This window comes from Pimephales promelas, chromosome 17, assembly GCF_988280905.1.
Source record: "Pimephales promelas chromosome 17, fPimPro1.hap1.1, whole genome shotgun sequence".
In the NCBI taxonomy this organism is placed as follows: Eukaryota; Metazoa; Chordata; class Actinopteri; order Cypriniformes; family Leuciscidae; genus Pimephales; species Pimephales promelas.
In genome coordinates this window covers 2,231,754-2,240,966 of record NC_142785.1, presented here as the reverse complement: position 1 = coordinate 2,240,966, position 9,213 = coordinate 2,231,754, and the positions used below count along the sequence as shown (strand labels likewise).

The 9,213-nt window shown below is 39.1% G+C and overlaps 1 long non-coding RNA gene across 1 annotated transcript in view; it reads right to left on the bottom strand.

The window, feature by feature from the left end:
- Nucleotides 1-280: 280 nt before the first annotated feature.
- The window catches only part of LOC120480883 (uncharacterized), a 103,704-nt gene continuing 94,771 nt past the window's right edge, over nucleotides 281-9,213 (bottom strand). The window contains exons 2-3 of the long non-coding RNA XR_005623184.2: nucleotides 5,686-5,758; nucleotides 281-1,239 (exon numbers count right to left, since the gene is read on the bottom strand). This is a non-coding gene — a long non-coding RNA (uncharacterized LOC120480883). The remainder of the gene's footprint in view (nucleotides 1,240-5,685; nucleotides 5,759-9,213) is intronic.

Genomic DNA, 9,213 nt, shown 5'->3' with positions numbered 1-9,213 from the left:
ACAGACAGACAGACAGACAGACAGACAGACAGATAGATAGATAGATAGATAGATAGATAGATAGATAGATAGATAGATAGATAGATAGATAGATAGCAAACATTATCATCTCTCATTATGAACATCCCAAGCTTTCCCTAAATTAAACACATAAATCCGTGTGACTGAAAAAAAGCAAATATGGTTTAAACCGTTTTACACTCATTTATCGTCGTCTGCCAGTAGTTTGTGGGATGATGTCAACATCCAAAATGACAATTGAGCAAAATGATGATCCACATTGAATAAACGATGGAAACGATTTGATTTATTGTGCTTCATCGACCAATAATCTCAAACATTACGGTTGGTGACAACAAATTAACCAGATACAAAAGCCACAAATTATGATTGTGTACGTTACAAAGCAACCTATAAACATTTCAGCTCTGTTTGCAATGACAGTTCACCATAAAACCTTAAAAGAAGACGCCAATTCATTTACACGCTCATCTTTGCTCTGCGTCTGATGCAGGAGGCCATTTTTGAAGTGTTCTCGTCAACATCTGACTCACGTATTTACAAATTCAGTGTACACGCAAAAGAACAGAGGCCTGACGTTAGTAGATTTGGCTCCAAACGCTGCCCTCCACGGCTCAATCCGGGCTGTATCTTTCTTTGGGACGTTTGTAGAGCATAAATGACCAATGCTTCACCACTAGACACTAATCTCAGAGGATCAACGCATAGGGAAGGGCTTCCTCATCACACACGACCCATGAAGGACACGTAAAGCACAGCGATAAAGCCATCTGGACCCCAAAACAGCCAGCAGCAAGAGTTTGAAAAGCAGCTACGGTCCAGACTTAGCCAAACAAACATAAACCAGATGGACTGATGTGGGATTTGAGAAGGAAGGGGGGGGGTCGGAAAGAGAAAAGGGTGTCTCTCCTTACAGCATCACTATTACAAACAACTGGAGGCTCATACAGATGTTCAAGCGCTTCCAAACCGCCGGGAGGCCGAGGACAGCCGAACGCTCTCCAGACGAGTAAATCTCTCACGAGCCGAGCGCTTTGACGGTCTCCAAAGTGTCCGCTGGATAAAAAGATCTCCGTGGGACGACGAACAGCAGGGGTGTTAGCATGGCAGTCGTGTTTGTTCCGGAAACGGTGTCTGATGCTGCAGGACAGGTGGACGGCGCTTTGATGAACTCTTCCACTCTTCCTCACGTGACGGATGAAACCTGTTGCATTTCACCTGCAATACAGAGGAAAACGGTGAAGGAAATCTGCGTGCTACTTTCACACTGTGAGAATGTTTGTTTGTGTTTCTAGTTGTGGAACTGCGGTTGGGTTTCCTGATATAAATCTCATCTGAAATGCTTCCGCCAGTGTGCATTTGTGTTTCTTCAACTTGGGGAAGTTTTATGCTTGAGGTGTTGATCTTAATTAAAACTAGCAAAAATAACCAATGTATTAAAAAAAGTAGTCCAACCTTAACATACTATATGCATATACATATACAGACAAATATGTAAATTGCAGAAAGAGATATTATAAACTTTGACCTATTTATTTTTGTATTTATTTATTTAATATACATGGATGGATGGATGGATGGATGGATGGATTGGGTGGACGGACGGACAGACGGACGGATGGATTGGATGCATGGATGGATGATTGGATGGATTGGATGGACGTATTGGATGGAGGGATTGGATAGACAGATTGGATGGATGGACGGACGGACGGACGGACGGACGGACGGATGGATTGGATGGGATGGACTGACGGACGGATTGGATTGGATAGACGGACGGATTAGATGGATGGACAGACGGACGGACGGATTGGATTGGATGGACGGACGGGTGGATTGATTGGATTGGATTGGATGGACGGATGGACAGATTCGATTGGACGGATGGATGGGTGGATGGATGGACGGACGGATTGGATGGACGGACGGATTGGATTGGATGGACGGGCGGGTGGATTGATTGGATTGGATGGACGGACGGATTGGATTGGATGGACGGGCGGGCGGGTGGATTGATTGAATTGGATTGGATGGACGGACGGACAGATTCGATTGGACGGACGGATGGGTGGATGGATGGACAGACGGACGGACGGATTGGATTGGATGGACGGACGGGTGGATTGATTGGATTGGATGGACGGACGGACGGATGGATTGGATGCATGGATGGATGGATGGATTGATTGATTGGATTGGATGGACGGACAGATTGGATGCATGGATGGATGGATTGATTGGATTGGACGGACGGACATACTGTTTGGATTGGATTGGATTGGATGGATGGATGGATGGATGGATGGACGGACGGACGGATTGGATGGACGAGCGGGTGGATTGAATTGGATTGGATGATGGATGGACGGACGGATTGGATTGGACGGACGGATGGGTGGATGGATGGACGGACGGACGGATGGATTGGATGGACGGACAGCCAGACGGAATGGATTGGATTGGATTGGATGGACGGATTGGATGGACGGACGGGTGGATTGATTGGATTGGATTGGATGGACGGACGGATGGATTGGATGCATGGATTGATGGATGGATTGATTGGATTGGATGGATGGATGGATGGATGGATGGATGGATACATAAATGGATGGATTGATTGGATTGGATGGACGGATGGACTGATGGATGGATAGACGGACAGATGTATTGGATGGATTGGATGGACAGACGGACGGACGGATTGGATGGATGGACAGCCGGACGGATTGGATGGATGGACAAAGTGAATTTTTACCCTATTAAATGCATGTTATATGATCTTATAGGAAATGATTCACTCGTTTATGTTTCTCCCTGCAACAAATAAACAATTAAAACAAGTTTTATTCAGAACAAAGAGTTACTGCAGTCAAAGAAACAGCTACACAACCTCTGAAAGTGGGCTAACCCGATGTGTTTCACACTGCAGGACTCTCATGCTCCGCAGTGAAACAGCCGCTCAAGAGAAGGCCTTGTTTCAGTCAGATCTCTTTTGTCATGCTAACTGTAACCTTTTAAAGCACACTGACTGCAGGTAGCCCAGAGAAACAATAGGATACAGTAGCATCCTCCTCTAGAGTTACTCTCCCACAGTCCTCGTCTTCCACTCGGCGGCCACAGTAATAAAGCCGTCCAACTATGACATCGCGGCTAGTCGTTTGTTTTCTGTACATTGCCATGGCGATGCGAGCGAGACCGCGAGATGGCAGCGACCGCGGAGATGAAAGGCGGCATTAGCGCATCAGGATTGAGACGAGCACTAAGATCTGTCAGAATCGCTTTTCTTTTTGGCCTTTGATTTTCACATAAGCTCCACTGAAAAGATCAGTGAAACTATGAAAAGTCACGCTAACCTCGTACTTCACTGTGGACTCGAGAACAACCAATTATTCAGGTCAATCTCATCACTCCATCTCTACCACAAACACTTTTACACACAGCATGACGGACGGCAGAAGAACAGAACGTCTTTGGCCATTTACTTGTTAAACTTGACACTGTGACATACAGAGGTCAGCTTAGTTTGACTGAAAGTTTCATTTTTAATTGGAGTTACTTACTGTGAGACGTCTGAAGTAAAGATTTGTGTCTTCAATGAAAACAACAGCATACTGGTTGTTGTGGTGATACTGCAGTTGGGTTTCCTGATATAAATCTCAAATGCAAATGCTTTTGCTCTTTTCGTACGCAGGTGTTCCTTCAAATAGGGGAACTCTTATGTCAGAGGGGTTGATTTTAATTTAAAAAAGCAGATTTTCAACATGTTCCATTTGTTATATTAAGATTTCATTTGCAATATGTGATTTTCCCCACGCTAAATTGCATATTTAAATAACTTTATCAACAAATATTTGCATCCTGCACTCTAAAAAATGCTGGGTTGTTTTAACCCAACTTTGGGTCAAATATGGACTAACCCAGCCGTTGGGTTAAATTTTTACATTACATTTTTAACCCAACATTTCGGGTTTGTCCATATTTGACCCAAAATTGGGTTAAAACAACCCAGCATTTTTTAGAGTGTGTGCATTAAATTATGCAAGCCTTGACAGAATATTTAATTCATCTTAAAATTTCATAAATGTATTCACTCTAAAAAATGCTAGGTTGTTTTAACCCAATTTTGGGTCAAATATGGACAAACCCGAAATGTTGGGTTAAAAATGTAATGTAAAAATTTAACCCAACGGCTGGGTTAGTCCATATTTGACCCAAAGTTGGGTTAAAACAACCCAGCATTTTTTAGAGTGTTCCGATATCAAATATCAAAATGCCGTTAATGCATGTAAACAGGTAAAAAAGCTCGGTTTGTCTTCTTATATCACCCTTTACAAAAAACAGACTGTCTATTTGAAGAGTTCAGCTGCAAAAGCCTCTAAGTGCCATTTACAATTTTCTTCTAGAATGATAATTTTTATCAAGCCTGTATATTAAAGTTCAGTAATTTCACTTAAATGGCAATGGAGATTACCTATTAATTATCATTTAAGTGAAATTACTGAACTTAAATATACAAGCTTGATAAAAATGATCATTCAAGAAGAAAATTTCATTTCTTTCTCGAGTGACACACCTATGATTATTATGCGGGTCTTTGTCTTCTCAGGTGAGAAACACCTCCACCATTATGTTTTATGTGAATGATTAGGTATTCATGGGTATTGCATATTGCCTTTCCAAACAAAACAGAAAATGTTTTTTTTCACAATTGTAAACGATTAGGTAAGACGATTTTCAGATCATTTTGAAGCAAAAACCCTAGGCGACAAAGTCCATTAGTCAAAAGTCTTGTGGACGCATATTGCGTATGTGTTTTGTGGCCTTATTTCAGAAACTTTCATTTTTAGCTTTTTCAATAACAATGCAGAAACAATATTCTCTCAAAAATACAAACATGTACATGCATGTTGCTCATATATTATGGTAGCCCTGTTTCTGCTAAATAGTGTAATTTCAACTGTGCCATTAATATGTTTATAAGCAACTGAAAAAAAGCACAAATGTCAGGGCATGTCAAAAGGACCCCAAAACACCTTTAAATAGCATCTAGCTACTATATACACTTATTGGAAAATACTGATATTTGTAGATAGTGTTAATAAAATCTACTAAAAAAATGACTAAACAGTTGAGATGAAATACTCCACTTGAGTAAAAGTGCTGATCTAAAAGCACTGCCGTTTACTTTATTTTTTTGTTGTTGTCATAATTAAGATTAACCAAAGCATGATTTCTTTTCTCTTTTCAGATAATGCAATAAATAAATACATCAGAATGGGTGAAAGTTGGAATTTAAAGTTTCCAACTTAAATTGGTATTTAAAATTCTCCAATAGTCATTGATCACAGAGTGCCAGTACAGAAGATGATATTCTCCTTTTACTGGTATAAAATGAAGGACGATGAGTGCTGTGGATGTCTGATAACATTAGAGTCTGCTGCATTCTTTCCCTCAGGTTAACGGCTGGATGAACTTTATAGTCCTGGATGCTCTGCTCTCATAAGTGAGATGGAGAGCACTCGAGCGATAAATACAGGCTTTGCAAATCTACACAGATTTTATTTACTGTACAGATGCTATCCAGAGCCTCCTGTGAGACCAGCGTATGTGTTCATGTGGGACAGCTAGAGTTTATTTGATGAAACAACATGATTTTACCAGTCAACTGTCCCTCCATCGGCACTGCATGCTGAAGCGTCCCGCCGTATTTGAGCTGATGATGCATCTGAAACTAAACACACGAGGTCCAGTAAGAATTCAGACACTGTGGCAACAAGTAAAATGTCTGTTTAAAAGCAATTCATGGTGTTTAGTCTTTATTATCATTTCTAATATCATGCGGCAAGTCATAAAATATGATATTTTTATATCAGATAAATCTACACTATTGTTCAAAAGCTTGGGGTTGGAAAGATTTTTAAAGTTTCGAACTTCACCAATGCTGATTTATTTGATCAAAAATACAGTAATATTGTGAAATATTATTAGAATTTTAAATATCCGTTTTCTATGTGAATATCTTGTAAAATGTCATTTATTTCTGTGATCGTTACTCCAGTCTTCTTCAGTCACATTATCCTTCAGAAATCACTCTAAAAAGCCTAGTTCACACAACATGATTTTAAAACGTCGGGCTGAACTGAGCGGTTTACATCGCACATGGTTCAAGTTGTTGAGCTGTTCACACCACACGACACAACGTGATTGGTCCGCAACAGGAGGTAAGACACTACACGAGTTGACGACAACTCTGTCACCCGACGATTCTATGTTGTCTACAAACCACGTTTTGTCATGAAAAATCACGCGATAAAATGAACCGGAAATACGAAAAACAAGGCAACAAAGAACACAACATGCGAATATGGACATCGGACCGAAACTAGTGCTGCAAACTGTTTGCGCGATGATTTGCTCTGAGAAAAAATGCTAAATAAGATTTACCCGGTGACCTCAACCCATGCCTTGCTCTGGTTGGCTGTAGCTCATGACATCACGTGAGGTTGAGTCGTGCGACAGCTCTGGATATCTAGCATGCTAGATCAGGGATTCCCAAAGTGTGGTACGTGAGCTGCCACCAGGGGGTGTGCGAGAGGAAAAATGGATAACACTTTAGAATACGGTTCCTTCGTTAATGAATAACTACACAAGAACTAATGAGTAACACAATATTAACAATCTAGTAACTATTATTAACTAACTAAGTAATAGCACATAGATGAAAGTGTTAGTTCACTATTAACTAATCAATGACTTCTATTTTTTAATACTTCCCAGAGAACTACTGAAAAAGTTTATTAATAATAACTAGTAACTACTATTAACTGAAAGAAACTCTTATTCGCGAATTAGTAAGTAATAGCTCACAGATGAAAGTGTTACTAGATACTTCTGTGGGAATTACTAATTATTTGGATTCGTATTATAAAGTGAAGATCATTGGAACTAACTAGTAATGACTCAAGTGTTACTACATGATCTAGTCATGATTTGTGCAAATGTTTGAGATTTTTGGTGAACTTTAGTATACTTTTAGAAACTGTCTTTAGTAACACTTGAGTAATTACTAGTTAGTTCCAATGATCTTCACTTTATATTACGAATCCAAAAAATTAGTCATTCCCACAGAAGTATCTAGTAACACTTTCATCTGTGAGCTATTACTTACTAATAAGAGTTAAAATGAGTTTATTTTAGTTAATTGTTAATAAACTTTTTCACTCTGAGAAGTATTAAAAAAATAGTAGTTATTGATTACTTAATAGTGAACTACCACTTTCGTCTGTGTGCTGTTACTTACTAGTTCGTTAATCAGAGTTTCTTGTTAGTTAATAATAGTTACTATTGTTAATATTGTGTTACTCATTAGTTCTTCATTAACGAAGGAACCATATTCTAAAGTGTTACCGAAAAATGTAATGGCTGTCTGTTTTTTGTTTTTTTTTTAAGTGTAACAAAAAGAAATCAAGAGACATTTACAATAGATAAAAATGTGCGATTAATCGCGAGTTAACTATGGCATTAATGCGATTAATCGCGATTAAATATTTTAATCGTTTGACAGCACTACTAAAAACCACGTTTTGTATCCATACAATAAAAAAAAAACCATGAACAAATCGTTTGAATCGTTGATTCAACGACAAGCAGGAGAAAGAGACACATTAGCTATTTAGCTTCATAGACTCCCATTCATTCTGCACTCGCCCGTGATCACCTCCAGTGGAATTATAATGGAACTGCAACCAAGATGATACACAATGGGGCTAATAGGAAGTGCCAAGGCTCTCCGTTAGACGGACTCTGATCGGGTTTAAAATCGTGTCGTGTGAACTAGGCTTAATATGCTTCTAATAATCTGACCCCAATCTTTTGTTCGGTAGTGCTGCATACATGTAATATTCTTTGAAGAACTTCAAAAAGACCAAAAGATTCAGCTGAAAAGCCCAAGGACCGACACCACGATCTTCTTAATGAAGTCATCATATCAGACATGCTTGTTAATAGATTCAATCGGCCAGTGTTTTACTACTGCTGCCCTAACACAAAATCAGGTCATGTTCTCCAAACCCGTCCAATCTTTCTCCGGCTCTGACATCACAGCTGTCTCAGAGACAACAGAGCCTCCCTCTTTTATTCCGAACAGATGGAGAAACAAATAACAGATCCAGTATGATTCTGTAGCCAAGCAGAACCAGCCCTGCACTCCCGGCGACATGTCAATTATCACTGATAAATATCTCTTCCCTCTAATCGCTCCGAACAGAGCCCGCTCTCCTATCAAACTCATCCTACAAGGCTTTATGCGGTTCACTGTCTTGACTGAATGAAGAATATTTACCTGGACGAGGGGGAATCATTAGAAAACATTCATAATTCTTGAGCATCAAATCATCATATTAGAGTGATTTCTGATGGATCATGTGACACTGAAGACTGGATGCTGGAAATAATACAGGAATAAATACAATTTTACTGTATATTCACATTGGAAACAGCTATTTTAAATTATAATAATATTTCTCTTTTTTGGATCAAGTAAATGTAGTCTTGGAGAGACTACTTTCATAAATATTAAAATCATAAATATTCCAGTATAATATGTCAGATCATGGGCATAGCAAAGGCTTATTTTGGGATCATTTTTCATAAACTGACCAAGTTTGGCCTCAAATGAAAGTTGACAGTTATTGTTTATTGAACATTGAAGCAATATCACAGCACAATTGTGATGCATCAAATCTCAAATACAGTCATGGTCAAAATTGATGGCACCCCTGGTAAATATGATCAAAACTGGCTGTTTATCCTTTTGATCTTTCATTCCAAAAATGTGCAAAATTCGAGCCTTTCTGAAGTAAAATAATTTTTTGATGCACTTCAGAACTATATTCTTTGGTTTTACTCATTGTGATGGATGATTATAGGAATTTGGCATTTGTGTTTCCTCATATTTAATCTCCTGTGAAACAAGAAGTCATGACTGGACAATTTCATGTTCCTAGTCACCCTGATGTGCTAAAAACGGTAAATATTAATGGGAATATCCTTCAGAGATATTACACTCGTAAAATATTCCAGTGGTGCTAATAAATATTTTTTGGAGAAAAACATTTATTGTGCTCTGAGGATACGCTCTCAGAAAAAGGTACAAAAGCTGTCACTGGGGCTGTACCTTTACAAAAG